Source organism: Hyla sarda, chromosome 1 (genome assembly GCF_029499605.1).
Source record: "Hyla sarda isolate aHylSar1 chromosome 1, aHylSar1.hap1, whole genome shotgun sequence".
Classification (NCBI taxonomy): domain Eukaryota; kingdom Metazoa; phylum Chordata; class Amphibia; order Anura; family Hylidae; genus Hyla; species Hyla sarda.
The window spans coordinates 271756121-271773487 of NC_079189.1; the positions used below are offsets into that span (position 1 = coordinate 271756121).

A 17367-nucleotide genomic window follows, 5' to 3' on the forward strand; every position below is an offset into this window, starting at 1 on the left:
CCCCTTTTCCCATAAAAAAAAGTGTAAATAAAAATAAACATATATGGTATCACCGCGTGCGGAAATGTCCGAATCATAAAAATATATCATTAATTAAACCGCTCGGTCAATGGCGTGCGCGCAAAAAAATTCCAAAGTCCAAAATAGTGCATTTTTGGTCCCTTTTTATATCATTTAAAAATGAATAAAAAGCGATCAATAAGTCCTATCAATGCAATATGGTACCGGTAAAAATTTCAGATCACGGCGCAAAAAATGAGCCCTCATAATGCCCCATACACGGAAAAATAAAAAGTTATGGGGGTCAGAAGATGACAATTTTAAACGTTTTCATTTTCCTGCATGTAGTTATGATTTTTTCCAGAAGTACGACAAAATCAAACCTATATAAGTAGGGTATCATTTTAATCGTATGGACCTACAGAATAAAGATAAGGTGTCATTTTTACCGAAAAAGAAACGTAAACCCCCTAAAAGTTACAAAACGGCGTTTTTTTTTCAATTTTGTTGCACAATGATTTTTTTTTCCCGTTTCACCGTAGATTTTTGGGCAAAATGACTGACGTCATTACAAAGTAGAATTGGTGGCGCAAAAAATAAGCAATCATATGGATTTTTAGGTGCAAAATTGAAGAGTTATGATTTTTTAAAGGCACGGAGCAAAAAACGAAAATGCAAAAACGGAAAAACCCCCGGTCCTTAAGGGGTTAAGCATATGGTTGGTATCACGTACAAAAGATGGCAGGCACTCTACCATTGGTTTTAATTTAGCATCAATGAATTTCCCAATGTTCTCAGACTCCCATTACCTGCGATTATGGGACGTCCCGGAGGTTTCTTCTGATTCTTATGTTCTTTCGGAAGTAGGTACATTGTGGGTATCCTTGGGTGATCAACTTTCAGTGCTTTCTTTAATTCTGGTGAGAAAATCCCCGAGGTTTCGGCATGCTGTAAGATATTGACGAGATTCTGTTTAAAAGAGGAGAGGGAATTGTGTGTCATTTTCTTATAACATAACATGTAGAGTTGCGTAGTTGTTTATACGCTTCTGCCTTGTACATCCTACGGGGCCAGACCACAATTTTTTCCCCCTTTGTCCGCCGGCTTATATACAACATCGTCTAGGCCTCTCAATCTATCAAAGCTCTCTCTTTGCCCAGGTGTAAGGTTATCATCTATAAAACCTTTATTAATTTAAAGTCTTCACTAACCAGGCAAACAACCATATCTACTGTCGGACACACCGATAGAGGAGGAAATTTAGATGACCTAGTTCTGATTGCCATAGGTACCTGCATATCAGGTGAAATATCTTGTTCTAGAAGTCCTCCAAGGTACGTAAGGCTGCTCGTTCCATTGGGGCGGTAAAGATTTCCCAATTTCCTCCTTATGGTGCCATCTCTTAAGAATTAAGGAACGAGCAAAAAGATACAGATCTTTTATGGCTGAAAAATGATGGAAAGATGCTGTGGGGGAGAAATTTAAACCCTTGGAAAGAACAGATACACCATCATCAGACAGGACATGCTGTGAAAGATATATTACCTTCATGGCGTCCTCCGAGGGTACTGCTGATCCTTGCTGTCCCCATTTCCGCTTATTATGTTGCTGTTGTGTGTCCATCTTTCTTTTCTGCTTTCCGAAGCCTTGGTAAGTTCTGGTATTTGTACCTCCATACTCACTGGATGAGGACATTGATGAAACTGACATCGATCTAGATCTTGTAGCATAATTATTTGTGCAAGAAAACTTAGCATTTTGCTGCCACTTATACATTCTTCTCTGCTGAACATCATTCTGGTCTCTGAATAATTTTTTGCACTTAATTTCTGAGATTTCCTTCTCCCAAATAGACCTTTTTCTCCATGCGTTTATAAAAGTAGTCCAACTCCGCTGAGGTGGATTCACTTCTCAATTTACTCTGTAATTCCTCTATCTCCATTTCAAATTCTTCCAGGGAGCGTTTATATAAACCAATAAGTAATTCCATAAATTTCAACAATGTGGTACAAACATCCTCCCACCTACTAATTAAAGTTTCATCTTAAATCGGAAATGACGGAAATACCGTATAAGCCGAGTTTTTCAGCACGACTTTTCGTGCTGAAAACACCCCCCTCGGCTTATACTCGAGTGAACTCTCCGCCTGTCAATCCCTTCTGTGGTCTTCAACCTGCGGACCTACAGATGTTGCAAAACTACAACTCCCAGCATGCCCCTCCCATCTGGAGGTCCGCAGGTTGAAGACCACTGTTGCCTTCGTTATCATCCAGTGTCCCCCCCCCCCCCTTTAGTTTTCTACTCGCCTCCCCTCGTGGGAAGGAAGGGTGAGCTGGTCCGGGCCATCTATGCTTAAGGGACCGTCCGGTGGGGAGGGTTAGTCGTGCCAGGCTGTCCATTTTCTCCGTTCCGGCCCGGCCCCTGACTAGTGACGTTGCCTTGATGATGACTCACAAGGACGTCCGTGCGCAGCAGACGTACCTGCGCGTGAACGTCCCTGTGCGTCATCGTCAACGTAAAGTTGCTAACCCGGGGCCGGCCCGGAGCGGAGAAAAGAGCCTCCCGGTGAAAATGGACAGCCCAGAATGACTAACCTTCCCCACCGGATGGTCCCTGCAGCATAGATGGCCCGGACCAGCTCACCCTTCCTTCCCACCGAGGGGAGGTGAGTAGAAAACTAAAGGGTGATGTCGAAGGCCGCAGTGGTCTTCAACCTGTGAACCTCCAGCTGTTTCAAAACTACAACTCCCAGCATGCTGGGAGTTGTAGTTTCTCTATCGGCTCCATTGGGGGACACAGACCATGGGTGTATGCTGCTGTCTCTAGGAGGTATGACACTATGGCAACAAAAAAGTTGGCTCCTCCCAGCAGGATATACCCACCTCCAGGCCCTGAGCTAATCAGTTTAAGCTTAGTGTCTAAGGAGGTAGACATGGTCTGGAGTTCTCTCCAGATCAGATCTTATGTTTTATTATTTTCCTAGATTTAGAGAGGTGTTAGATTTTTTTTTATTCCTTTTTCTTTCCTGTTTTCAGGTGGGGACTAAGGAACTGCGGCTCACTGTTTCCCCATTGCGATTGAGGGGGCACAGACATTGCGTATATGCGCTGTTCACCCCCTCTCACCAACGGTCAGCGCCTGGGGTTGTACCTCATGGGTCCGGGTCCCCCTATTCCATGCTCGCATATGGTAGCCCGGCATGATGCAGGGACAAAAAAGCTGACTGAAGACTTCATAAGGAGACTTCATGAGGTAAGTTTCTGTCGAAGGTCAGTATTTCCCCCCCCCCCCTTTTTTTTTTTTTCTTTAGGGAACATTTTCAACACCTGGAGACCCCCAATTTTTGTCCCACTCTTCTACATGGGGACTGTTGGGGCTGGCCAGGAGGGATTTTCCCTCCTTTCCTTTATGGGGGGTTCTTTATTATACTGGGGCTGAGCGGACATGTATGTGTGGTGTTTTTCACAGTTCATTATGTGTGGTATTTTTTTTACAGTATTTCCGCGGCTGCATGAGGCAGCCGCGGTGCATATCTCTCCTTGCGGGCTCCCTCCCTTCCCCCGCCGGCGCATATGTGTTCGTATATGCGCTCGGGGCCAAGAGCGGGGGCCATTAGGGACCGGGCTACATATTTTTTTACTGCGGGCGCCTGTTCCTACTTTCGTCTCGGCAGCGCGGATGCCGACAGTAAGCTTTGTTATTCATTCGGCATTGCGGCTGCCGACGGTATGTTCCGCCCCCTCCCTTTCCACGCAGGCGCATATGCTTTCGCATATGTGCTCGGGGCTGGGAGCTGGCACCATTATGGACGGGGCTTTGTTTTTATTCATTTGGCAGTGCGGCTGCCGACATTATGTTCCGCCCCTTCCCTCCCTTTCCCTACAGGCGCATATACTTTCGCATATGCGCTCGGGGCCAGGAGCGGGCGCCATTAAGGTCCGGCCTGTATTTACTTCGGCGGCCCAGTGCGCGTTGACTCCGCCCACCCAGAGCCGCCGAAGCCTGCATAAGGGCGCGAACTAAGCCCCAATCAGCGCTGTGCGCGCGCATGGTTTCTTTTTTGTTGCAGGGCCAATCACAGAGCCCTTGTGTGTAGCACAGCCCCCTCTGGCTATTGGTTCAGAGGTTTTCTCATGTCAGCTGCAGTTCTCATGGGCATTGTCACAGTTGCCTTAGGGACAAAGGTTGTAACTTAAAAAATGTCCGGTTCTGCCGAACCACTTGTTCGGCCTGCACACTGCTCCCCCAGACCCCCCTGCTATTCTACCCCGGTTGTTTTTCCAGACCCGGTGGGTTCGGCCGCCCCTCCAGCCTGGGTTCCCTCCCTCTGTCTGTGGTGGTTGCCTTGGAGAGGCCCTTCCTACACGGGCCCTTCGGAGGGTCCCGCTTTCCCCCTATACTTGCCGCTCTTGTAGCGTCATAGGGGTGTTCATCTGACTCATCCCCCGAGTCTTTGGGCAGGCACGGGCGCTCCCCTCACAGGCATCGCCCTGCTGCTCCCACTTGTAGCACGAGTCGCTCCCCTAGTGGACGCTCTGGCGCCATGGTCGCCGCTCTGGCTCTCCAGACCCGCGCACCAGGTCAGTCTCTCCCTCTTCCAGGGCCGCCTCACACGTTCACATTCACCTGGAGAACTTGTGGATGAAGTTTTCCGATCGGCCTCTGACTCAGAGGACCGCACGGATATGTCGTATGTGGTGCACTCATTGGTTTCGGCCATTGGTTCCCTTTCTTTATGCCCGTCCGGCACCCAGGACTTTCAGCACTCATGCTGAATTTGACCCCCTGCTGGAATCCGCCTGGATGCACCCCTACAGAAGTTTCAGGAAACGAAGAAGGCAAAGGCACAGTATCCCTTCGCCAAGGACCTCATTGCTCGGTGGACCTCCTCTCCAACTGTGGATGCACCGGTCTCCCGCCTCTCTAAGGCGTCTACCCTGCCGTTGGCCGATGCGGCTGCCTTCAAGTATCCAGCGGACAAGAAGGTGGAAACCTTGGCTAAATTGGCTTTTGAGACAGCAGGTGTCTCACTAGCTCTTCATTGCTCCTTAGCTGGAGATTTTCTGTGTTCTGCTTCCATGCGCAGCCGCTGGGCTGCCCTTGCCACTGGCTACTTGGTAGCACTCAGTCGCTCCATGTGGCTTATTGCCTGGAAAACGGTCACCGCCTTCAGGAAGTGAGGCAACGGATGAAAAGAGCTCCTTTTTGCCTCTGGATAAGGCTCGCACAACCGCCTGTCGGAGGTCCTTCTCCTTCCGGTCCTGCGGACCCTTGATACCAACAAGGGTCCAGCCAGGCGTCTTCACGAGCAGAGGGCTCCCTCTTTCCTAACCCGTCCCTCCTGGAGGTCTGCTAACTGTACTGGTTGTTTTGTGGCCCCATCAGGCACCTGTAGGCCTACCTCGGCCTGAAGGGTCGCCCCACCCGCCGACTTTTCACAAGTGGTTGGTCATCTCCTACTCTTGCGGGATGCCTGGACCACGCACATTCAGGATCGAATTTGCCTCCCTTCATGGGATTGCATTTTCCTTTCCAGACCTCCCAGTCCCCCTCTCTAGCGAAGGCAGTTTGGGCGCGCTCCAGTTCCCTTTCATCCAGGTAGTTGTCCAGGTTCCTTCAGGGGAACGTTTTCGAGGCTTTCATTTCAACCTCTTTGTGGTCCCCAAAAAGGCGTTTCTGTTCGCCCAATCTTTGGTTCTTGAGCATCTCACTCAGCACATTCTGAATGGAGTCTCTCCGTTCGGTGCTGGCGTCCATGGGTCAAGGGAAGTTTTCTTCCTTGGTGGACATCAAGGATGCCGGTCATCAGCGGTACCTCCGCTTTTCTGTTCCGGACAGTCATTTTCTATTGTGGCTCTCCACTTCGGTCTGGCCACTTCTCCATGGGCCCTTACCAAGGTTCTGGCGCCTGTGATAGCCCTTTTACGGACAAGAGTGGTTTCAGTGATTCCTTACTTGGACGACCTCCTGATCAGAGCTCCAATCAGGATCCAGAATCTGGAGTGTCATAATCTCCACATCCGGACATTGTCTCACTTTGGTTGGATGGTCAATCAGGACAAGTCAAACCTCTCTCCTGGGGCTCCAATTCAACACAGCCTCATGCCCACTTCGACTCCGCCGAACAATCGGCTGACTCTTGCAGGAGTCCGATGACTTAGGCTCCCTGCTCCAGTTTCCATTTGCTTTTGCATGGATCTCCTGGGTCGGTTGGTGGTGGCTGTACCATTCGCCCAGCTTAATCACCGACCTCTTCAACTGGTGATTCTCTTCCAGTGGGACAGGTCTCCTTTGTCTCTCGACTGCAAGTTCCTTCTCTTGGCAGTCTTATTGGTCCCTTCTATGGTGGCTACGTTTCCTCCTGCTTTTTCAGGGGTGCTCCTTTCTGCCCCTTCCTACCAGTCTGTCGGACTGGGGAGGGGTTTTCAAGGACCTGCCTGTCTGGTCCTTGGTCCTCCGAGAAGTCCTTCTCCCCATCATCATGTTGGAACTACTAGGGCAATTCTATCTTTGCTTGCTTCGTTGGGAAGTTCCCTTCTGGGCGGGGTTCAGCTTTCCGACCATCTCAGCGATCTTCATTCCGGACATACTCAGCTGGGAGTGGTTTGTCCCAGCCGTCGATGCGATTGGTCCCTACATCCGGAGGTGTTTGCAGTTACCTGCAGCCTCTGAGGCGCTCCAGGCGTTGACCTCAGCACGTCCCGCCACAACCGAAGCGCTCCTCTCTCTTGGTCGGGCTTTGCCCTACCTTATCTGTTTCCTCCCTTTTCTCTCATTCCAGGGTCCTGAGGAAGCTCACAGCAGAGGGAGTTCCCGCCATTCTTGTGGCTCAGACTGGCTCCGGTGGGCGTTGTACGTCATCGCGGTCAGGCTCCTAACGACTTGCTGCACCTTCCCTCTCGCCCGGACCTCCTATCTCAGGTCCCCTATCTACCGTCTAGGCTTTTGACAGTTTTCTCTTCCAAGTGGTTCGCACCATACTGAGGGCTTGCAAGCCTTCCTCTGCAAAGAATTACCACCATACCTGGCGGTTTTATTTTCGTTGGCGTGAAACTCAGCCTTTTTCTCCGGTCGTGGTTTTCCCCGACCCCTTTTCCCTTCCAATAAGGGCTGGTCCAGGGCTTGGCTCTCAGCTCCCTTAAGCGTCAAAGTTAACCCTTTCTATTCTTTTTCAACGTCCTCTGGCATTCCATTCTCATGTCCAGACTTGGTTCAGGGAGTGGCGCACCCTGCCCCTCCTTATCGGTTCCCTTCTTCTCTAGGGATTTACACTTTGTCTTAGGTGCCCTGCAAGGCGCTCCTCTTGAACCTCTCAGGGACAGTCCTCTTTGCCTTCTTCCCTGGAAGGTGGCGTTCCTTAACGTGGTGTGCTCTTACCTCTGTTAGGAAGGTGTTGGCGCTGGCAGCACTCCTGCCGTTGTTTTCCATCCAGGTCTGTCCTTACCTGACATGGTTTCAAGTTTTTCATCTCAATGAGGACATAGTCCTGCTGTCTTTTTGTCCGGCCCCTTCTCATCCCCGGGAGCGTTTGCTCCACAACCTGGTTGTGGTAAGGGCTGTTCGGACTTATCTCAGTCACCTTTTCCTTTTACAGTGTGACTTCTTTTTTGTTTTTCCGGAAGGTCGCCGTACAGGGCAACCTACTTCCAAGTCCACCATTTTTAGGTGGATCCGGTCTGCTATTTCAGAAGCCTACCGCTGCAATGGGGAAGATCCCACCCTTCAGGGTTTTGGCTCATTCCACCCGTTTTTCGGGGCATCCTGGGCCCTCCACTACGTGGTTTCGGCCTCGCAGTTCTGTAAAGCGACCACATGGTCGTCTTTGCACACTTTCATTCATACCTTTTGCATTAGCTGATGCTACTCTGGGCTGTGGGGCGTTGCAGGCGGCGGTGGTCCAGCCGTCCACCTGACGGATTTCTTACCCACCCAAGGGACGGCTTTGGTACGTCCCATGGTCTGTGTCCCCCAATGGAGCCGATAGAGAAAAGGAAATTTTTTAATGCTTACCGTAAAATCTCTCTCGAAGGATCCATTTGGGGACACAGCTCCCGCCCTTTTGGGTTTCTCTATGGTTCTCTGTCCGAGGGTTTGTTTAGTTATATTTTTGTCTTCAGGTTCTCGGATAGTTCGTGTTTTTTCCTTCACCTGTCAGTCCTCTCCTATTGCTCTGGTACTAAAACTGATTAGCTCAGGGCCTGGAGGCGGGTATATCCTGCTGGGAGGAGCTGAATTTTTTGTTGCCATAGTGTCATACCTCCTAGAGACAGCAGCATACACCCATGGTCTGTGTCCCCCAATGGATCCTTAGAGAGAGATTTTACGGTAAGCATTAAAAAATCTCCTTTTTGCAACATCTGGAGGACCGCAGGTTGAAGACCACTGATAAGGGATTGACAGGCATTGATAATGAAGGGCGGGGGGTGAAAATGACAGTATGATGATGGGGGTGAAAATGACAGGGTGATGATGACGACGGGGGTGTTAATGACAGGGGGAGGATTTCCCACCCTAGGCTTATAGTCGAGTCAATAACTTTTCTTGGGTTTTTGGGGTGAAATTGGGGGCCTCTGCTTATATTCGGGTCGGCTTATACTCTAGTATATACGGTACTTGAATGCGGAGTCCGCATGGTACTAATCCCCTTTGAACATAATTTTCAAGAAATGCTTTATTCCACCATGTGAGTCTACGATGTAATAAGTTGCTAAGATTATTCTGCAAAGGAAGGATATTTCTTTGACCACTTGCCCCCATCTGGTTGGAGTCCTCCCTGAACACCTGGTTCAGTTGTGATTGCCAGGTTTGATCCCTGGTCCTGAAATCCATTGCAAAAAAATGTCTGAAAACCTGTAAATTATACAGCAGCAGCATATTAGAATGATGCAGACATTAACACAAATAGGTGTAACCCAATGTCAAAAATAAGAATAGTGGGATAAAAAATCCTCAAGTACTAATGACCCCAGGTCCGTTAGAAGGGACAGTGTCCAATGAGTGTGAAGTGAAATAAGAGAGAGAGACTGGGCCATAAGGATATCGTCTAGATATATTATCAGACGAACCCCACCGCAATCACCGGTTTTAATAACTTGGTGAAACACCAAGGAGCGGATGAAAGGCCAAAAGGGAGACAAGTAAATTGCCAAATTTGATGGCGCCATTGAAATTGAAGATATGGTTGGAATTCTGGATGGATAGGGACAGTCAGGTATGCGTCTTTTTAAATCTATTTTTGTAAGCCAGTCTCCTTGTAGGAGAATATCTCTTAACAGGTGAATGCCCTCCATTTTGAAGTGGCGATATACAATATATTCGTTCCGATTTCTCAGATTGATTACTGGTCTGAACGTCCCGTCTTTTTTTCTAAAAAGATGTTGCTTAGGAAAACCAGTTGATTTGTATTCATAGGAATTATGGCGTTTTTCGTCGAGTTCTTTTATTTCCAAGTTGATCAGATTCTGATCTGTGTAGGAAAAATTAATGGGACGTGGGAATTGTGACTGATGTGGAGTGGCAAGGAAGTCTAATTGGAAACCCTGGATTGTGTAGAGTATCCATTAATCTGTAGAAGAGAACAACGTACTTAGAGATTTCTTTAATGAACGCTTCCCCAAAAAGGAAACCCTCACAAGTTATAGAAACTTCAGAAGAGGCCAAATGGGAAAGCTGTGAATCAAGTTTCATGAGTATAGTTCTTCTCCTCTCGATGCAGAATGCTGCATTGGTGTTACCAAAGAGGCACATCGTACTTGGGCCCAACCTTTGAGAACGGAGACGTCTACAGGAGTACCTGAAGACGAAGATTGTTCGGCCAAATCCAGAATCTTGGAGAGGGGGCCAAGGATGTCTAGAAATTTGTCCTGGCAAAGTTTAAAGGAGCGATCAAGCCCCCTTTTTGGGTTCTTGACACTTTTTAACAGATATCGGACAAGGATGGAGTCAATATCAGGGGTAATTGCCACATTAGAGGAGAGGTAAGGACGCAGATATTCTGCTTTTAATTTATTCCTCTCCACCTTATCCAAACTCTTATTTATCCAGAGTTCAATAAATTTTGAAACTTGTGGGTCGGGCACCCGTTCCCCTGATCGGGGCTGTTTAATTGGAGAGGGATGGAAAAATAGGGTGCCGGTATTATCAAGGATAGTGTCATGGGTATTGTCAGCCTCCCTCAGGCTATTGTCAAAATCCTCAGATTCTTCATCAATAAGGCAAGAATCCTCATTGTCAGAAAAATATTCTTCTGAAGAAGAATTATTACCAGACTCTTGAAAAGAGTCAGGTTTATCCTTTTAGAGGATGTCCAAGCCCGTACGCAATGCTCTTCCTCATGGGATGTGTCTCTTGGACATCAGTAAAAGTGCTGCACGTAGGAAGTGAGCCTTCAGAGTATATCGGACCTACTCTTTTTATCGTGCAAAATATGCACTTTTTTGGAGGTACGGTCGCCAGTATAAATATGATGCTTTCTAGATGAGTGTTAGGTTAGATGGAGTATTACTGGCATCATCTGCCAACCAAAATTGGTCTATAGGGGAGGCAGGAATATTTTGTGGTACAGGTTTGGGTGTTGAATGCACTATAGCACGCGCAACAGATTGCGCTATAGAATCCTGCATGGATACAAGAGCTCTCTGCACAGCAATTTGTACAGACCTACTGACAGATTCATTCACCAAAGAATGTATCTGGTCTTCAGTCATGGGGTTATTTTCCCTACTTTTAGGAATCTCAGGGGAGGACATAATGGAAAGAGAGGGGGGTACAGAGGGGAAAAAACTTGTGGAGAAATACTAGAATTTATATAGCTAATAGTTCTTATTTGTTTAATGGAATGCAGGGTTTATTGGAAAGTTGGGTTGTCTGCAATACCTAAATTGTGACAGGAGATGGAGCAGCAGCACCACAATAGCAATGGACGCAATGTAACTGGCCACAGAACTGAAGGGGAGGTGCTGGAGAACGGAACTTAGATGCTGAGGAGAGAGAACACACGGAGCTCAGTAACAGGCTGTTGATCTGTGAGGATAAGCCGCCGTGTGAAGAGAAAGCAGTGCGGGAACGCTGACAAGGTAAGAATCAGCGCGAGCGGAAGGTCACGTGATGTGCAGCGGCCACAATGGCGATATGAGCACCGGTGAAAAAGAAGCAAATAAAGGGAAATTAATGAATGAGGGCCTGGGAACAGGTAATTACAAAACCGGGAATGAGGGGAGGCAATGGGACAGCAGCGGAGGCGGTCTCTGGCCAGGGCGGTCCGGTGGGGGGTGCGGTGCGGCGTAGTGTGGTGGTGGTGATAGGACTCAGGAGGACCCCAGGACAGGCAGGGGGAGAGAAGCGGTTGGTGGTGGCGGCGGCAGTGTCTGGCACCGCAAAAGCCGCTGCAGTTCATTGATTTAAAGAGCCCGCTTTAAATCAATGATCTTCAGTGGTGTCGCCAGGGGGGGAGATAAGTAGCCGATAACTTATACCGGAACATCGGTATAAGTTATCTGCTATCGGCCCTAAAAAAACCGATATCGGTCGATGAGATATGTATATATTGATACTAATACACAAGGCAGTCACTAAATATGGCTTGACATAATACTGTGACTTATCTGTAATGGAGCAGGAAAGAAATAGGGATATTTGAATGCTACACGGACTTATATTACCTAGCCTGTTCCTGATTGGCTGCTCATTACCTGCAGCATGTTTGTAGTTCACCTGCGAAGTTTTTTCTCTGTTTATATTCATTAACTGTTTTGCTGTGGGTTATTTCAGTAAAGAAAGACTGCATAATATGAGTCACCAGTCTTTCAATAAAATGTACGGTGAAACAGAAAAAAAAAATCATTGTGCGACAAAATTGAAGAGAAAAACACAATTTTTTAACTTTTGTTGCTTCCGTTTCTGTGCAGTACATTTTTTGGTAAAAATGACACCTCTTTATTCTGTAGGTCCATACGATTAAAATAATACCCTACTTATATAGGTTTGATTTTGTATTACTACTTAAAAAAATTATAACTACATGCAGGACAATTTATATGTTTAAAATTGTGCTTGTGGTCAGGACTTTGAACCGTGCATGGGCTTACCTGTTATCTCCTGCCAAGGCCACCTGCAAGAAACTAGATTTACCAAGACCTAACACAAAACTCTACTTATAACATAGAACAGCGGTTGAGGTGTGCCTGAAAACCGCGTCGAGGGTCCGCCTATAGAGAGCATTCCCTTATGTATGGTGATGAAGAAAAGGGTGAGGAGGGTGGGTTTCGCCAACCCAGCATACGCCCCGAGGGAGGGGCCGATGGATGTTAAATAGCCAAAGCCCCTCCCACAAATTCAGCCTGATAGGCTTCCCACTTGTGGTCAGGACTTTGAACCGTGCATGGGCTTACCTGTTATCTCCTGCCAAGGCCACCTGCAAGAAACTAGATTTACCAAGACCTAACACAAAACTCTACTTATAACATAGAACAGCGGTTGAGGTGTGCCTGAAAACCGCGTCGAGGGTCCGCCTATAGAGGGCAAAAATACACCACCAGTTAGGGTAATTAAGTATCATTTATTTATAATGCCAAAAATTGAAATGCCTCTGCCATTTCCCTTGAGGGATCTGGGACATAAGTGGTATATGCATCAGAACGCCACCTTCCCAACTTCTGGATGACATGTACAGGCACTTTGTGCCTGGAGGCCGCCGATGCTGCTCCTATGCGGAATGAGTGACCTGAGAACTCTCTGTGGTTGTGTCCTAAATTGCCAAGCAGCGTGCGGACATGCGATGTGAAAAGAGAAGTGGTAAAAGCACCCCCACCGAAAGGCAACAGTGGCGACTCCGGAGGCTTATCATGGAGGAACTCAACCAGTTGTGCCAACACCGCCACCGGGCACCAGTTGTTACCTGAAGGAAAATACTTAACCACCGCCCCCCACCTACAAGTTTTTGTGACAGACAGTGAAATTTCGAACCAAGAACCCTGCCACCTTAAATGAGCCTTCTGTGGATGTGTCGCTCCCCGCCTGACACATGAAAATTCACCCGGCCGGAGGAAGCCATAGAAGGCTAGATAAATGGCAGATTTGATTATCAGACTGCGCTCGAAGCCAAACGGGTTATTGGCTAATGCGTCAGACATGGCTCGGAACAGCTCGCCGCTGATCGGTTTCCTGAGAGTTGGTGCTGTGGCGCTACGAGCCACCACCCCTCTGAGCGCAGCCTTGACAGCCTGAGATGATAGGATAGATAGCCTGTCTGGGTGGGATAAAGAAATGAAATGCTGAATGCCCGAAAGGTAAGATTTGATAGTGCTATGAGACAGGTGCAGAGAAGAGTGGCAGAAACCGATGAAAGATAGAATGATAGTGGTGTCGTAAGAAAAAGGGATGCTATGTTGCGACAGATATGACCTGAAGGTGTCGTGTGCTGCATGATAGGCCTTTCTGGTATTGGGGGCTAAGGCGTCCGACATTAACTCCCGGGCCACCTGTGTGTAATAATTCAGTCCAAGATTAATTGTGCCAGGCAAGGGGGTTGTGTTCCTACTGCGTCTGCTTGCGGAGCCACCTGTGAAAAGAGATGGAAATTAGCCCTGGAAAGAGCATCTGCGGCCGTGTTGTCTACCCCCGGTATGTGTCTGGCTACAAAATTGAAGTTGTGTTGTAAGGACGCCCAGACTAGTCTGCGCATGAATGACATGACAGTAGCATGCCCGGAACTGCCCTTGTTGACTATGGCAACTGTCGCCTGATTGTCACACTGAAACTCCACCGTCTGCCCTGACCACTTGTCGCCCCATGTCACTGCAGCTGCTACAATGGGGAAAACCTCAAAAAGTGCCGAAGTGCTGCTGAAGCCTGCCAGAGCCAATACCTGCTTGGACCATTGGCCCGCCATCCACCTGCTGCCCCACACTGCACCATAACCGATGGAAGATGACGCATCGGTGCAGATCTTGGGGGACAACTCGGAGGCTGGCGGGACAAACATAGCCGTCCCATTCCATTGTGCCATGAACCTATCCCACATGTTCAGGTCAGCCAGGGCTTGGCAATCTAACCAAACCCTACTGTGTTGATGAGGGACACCATGCAGCAAAGACAATATTCTGGATACGAACGCTCTGCCCTGCGGGATTGCTCGCATAGCAAATGCCAGCATTCCCAGCAAGCTCTGCAACTCGCCCTTGGTCGTGACCTGGGAGACCGTGTACTTGTGGATAGTGTCTCTGATACGGTTGAGTTTGTCCGTGGGCAAGCTGACTTGCATTGCGACTGAATCTAGGATTACTCCCAGAAAGGTGAGACACTTAGTTGGACCGACCGTTTTCTTGGGAGACACTGGCACCCCAATATCAGTGAACAGTTTCAGCAATCTGACCAACTGGTCCGGCTCTTCCCTCGGGCGACTGAGCAGAAGAAAATCATCCAGATAATGGATGACCTGGCTGCATCCAGAGACATTAACCAGCAGCCAGTGCAATGCCTGGGCCAGTTGGTCAAACAGCCACGGGCTGCTCTTGCATCCGAAAGTCAACTTGGAAGCAAAATAATATGCCCCCTGCCATTTGAGCCCAAACCATTGCCACTGGTCCCTGTGCAATGGCAGCAACTTGAAGGCGTCAGTGATATCCGCCTTCGCCATCCAAGTCCCTGGGCCGAGCGCCAAGATGACCTGAATAGCCTGGTCTATGGAAGAATAATGCATGCTAAACTCCTCGGATGGAATGAAAGAGTTGATACTGGGGACAAGTGACCCATGAGGAGCCGACAAGTCAAATATCAGTCTCTTTTTCCCATTGAACTTGCCTGTTACCACCCCTACCGGACTGACCCTCCAAGACCTGAATGGAGAAACTAACAAGGGGCCAATCATATAACCTTTCATTAGCTCAGCATTTATTAATTCAGTGACAACAGCGGGATCGTTTACGGCAGACAGCAGATTGTCGCATTCAAATGTGGCCTGAGGCAGTGTGACCATGCCGGCGTGGAAGCCTCTATCAAAACTATTGATCAACCATTGGACCCAATCTGGGTCCGGGTGATCCGCGAGCAGAGCGGCCAGGACTGGGGTACGTACTCTGCCTAGTCATGCTGGCCCTTTCTGCCTACATGCAGAGCCCGGATGTGCCCTGAAGCAGTAAAAGCAGACGTGTAATAATCTGCAATTGCTGAAGTTGCACGAAGACATTTTATAGTTGTTACAAATTTGTGAGCCTCCGAGATAGTGTACTGGACGGCCCAACTTATCCACGGAAGGTGCGGACCTGCTGAAACTGTCCGTGGAAGTGGACGGTCTGGTGGCGCCCTGCTCGCCCTGTTGAGCCAGCCCTACACACCACGCCGTAGTATGCGTGATTGATTGACAGGCGGCACATGCGGGGAATTTGAGATTTGCGAAGTGGCTGCAGAACATCTGTGAATCTTCGATGCTCCAGTCCGTGAGGTACCCATCTTGGCTGAAGGCCGCCGCTGCCATGGCTGAGAAACTTCTATGATAATCGTAGAAATGGGTACCACCGTATTTGTATGCGTATTCAGTAACCCTCAGCAAATACAGGTCGAGCTCCTCTCTGCGCTCCGGCCTGGCTGAGCATATCACCTCCCTGTATTTGCTGAAGGCAATCACAAACTCGTGGATATTTAGCTTCCGTTTCAGCCTGGTGTCCTTACTCTTAAGGACAACAGATAAGTCAGCGCACGCTACCGTTCTAGTGTCCTCAACGTCGAAGGCAGATAGCAACAGGGCCGCCAAATTGATGTCCTTCCCTTTCAGTATGTCTTTTCTCAGGGCCGCTGGGACAAAATGGACTGGTGACACCCTTGGTGGCCCAGAGCGCCTACCTGGGTTGCCTACCGGAACAGGGGCAGACATCTGTGTAGGCGTTGGCGCCTGCAATGCTGCTGGAGCTGGAGGCCCATGAATGTCCCTTCTCTCCAGAGAATCCAGCCTGCCCAACATGGAAGTCATCATTGCATGCAGTTCAGAGAGGGTGGACTGGCCCGAGGTCCCATCCTGACTGTCGCCAGCCCCCTGATCCGCCATGAGGAGTTTGTACAACTCTGCTTTTCGGGCGGTTGCTAGAAATGGAATTGCTCTCTTGCGCAACTCCTCCATCAATTTGGGGATCGTCCAAGCCCTGTAAGCTGCAGAGGAGGGCGTCCCTCGCACGGAGCTTCTAGCTGGTGTATCAGGGATGGACATCGGGTCCTCTATGTCTGACACGTGAGACATGACCTGTCCGGGCCGTAACGGGTGCCGGGGAAACAAAACTGTAATCGTGAGTCACCAGATATGAGAAACGTGTACCCCCCTTGCTGAGTACTGACTGACCTTACCACCACTGTAACACAACAGTAAGACGTCTGAAACGAACAGCAAATCGACTGTAACCCTGCAAACAACCGAATACATACTTTAATGTTAGCTTACAGCTGCAGACTGCCCGTGCAATGTGGCCGAACCCAAGAGTGCTGACCGTAGTGCCAGTGCGACCCAGAGTACCACCTGAATAGTTTGAAACGAGGCCTGACCGTGTGTCTGACCGAGAACGTGTGCATGACGCGTATAGTCATGAATAATTAAACCGTGAACACCTCCTGACTGCGAGTCAAGATTACAGTGTGCACCGTTTCTAACTAACTAGCGATGGCTCTGAAGACGTGTCAGCAACCACCGCAGGCAAGTGGTCACCCTTGAAGAAGAGTCAAGATCGCAGTGACCACTACCCGTGTAAACGAAATGCTCTGTATGCGTGACAGTAGCAATGACGCCTTGAACCCTATCTGACATGTCGAGTCAGATATACAGTGATTCAGGGCCTATGTGTAACAGCAGTAGTGCGTAACATTAACTAATGTAACAAGAGTATTAAGCATTTGACTGAAATGACGTGAACTAGCGTCTGCTAGCGAAAGTGATGACCCCCGTGAAACGTGAATAAATAACATGAACAACCGCCGTACGGTTGGTACTGACCGTAGCCAAGTTTGCAATGACCAGGAACGTAACGACCACCTAACTGGATACATCCCACCTAATCTGCAAGAGAAACTAACAGTGTACTAACCATATGGTTTACGCGCCACCTACCACCTCTGACCCATACATGCTGACCCCCCCCTATGCCTCAAACTACCCCAACCCCACTAATTACTTGACTACCCCAAGCTTCTGACCCGGTACCCCGATATGCATGACCACCCCCCCCCCTAAACCGAAGCCACAGTAATATGGTTTATCGTATTATTAACTTTACAAGCTGCCCCTTGTCTGCGACAGTGCATGTGTCAGGAACTGTGGCCTGACACCGGTGCACCATGAGCCAGCCCCTTATTACTGCATGGTACCAATACACTCTGTAAGCCTAACAC

The 17367-nt window shown here is 48.8% G+C and overlaps 1 protein-coding gene across 6 annotated transcripts in view; it reads left to right on the plus strand.

The window, feature by feature from the left end:
* The window catches only part of REXO1 (RNA exonuclease 1 homolog), a 388039-nt gene that overhangs the window by 45304 nt on the left and 325368 nt on the right, over positions 1–17367 (plus strand). The window contains exon 1 of one of the 6 annotated variants that reach the window (XM_056572397.1): positions 10941–11075. The exons of the other annotated variants lie outside the window; for them this stretch is intronic. The gene's annotated coding sequence lies outside the window, so the exon portion shown is untranslated. Of the gene's footprint in view, positions 1–10940; positions 11076–17367 lie in introns of those variants that run through there. 6 annotated transcript variants of the gene reach the window in all.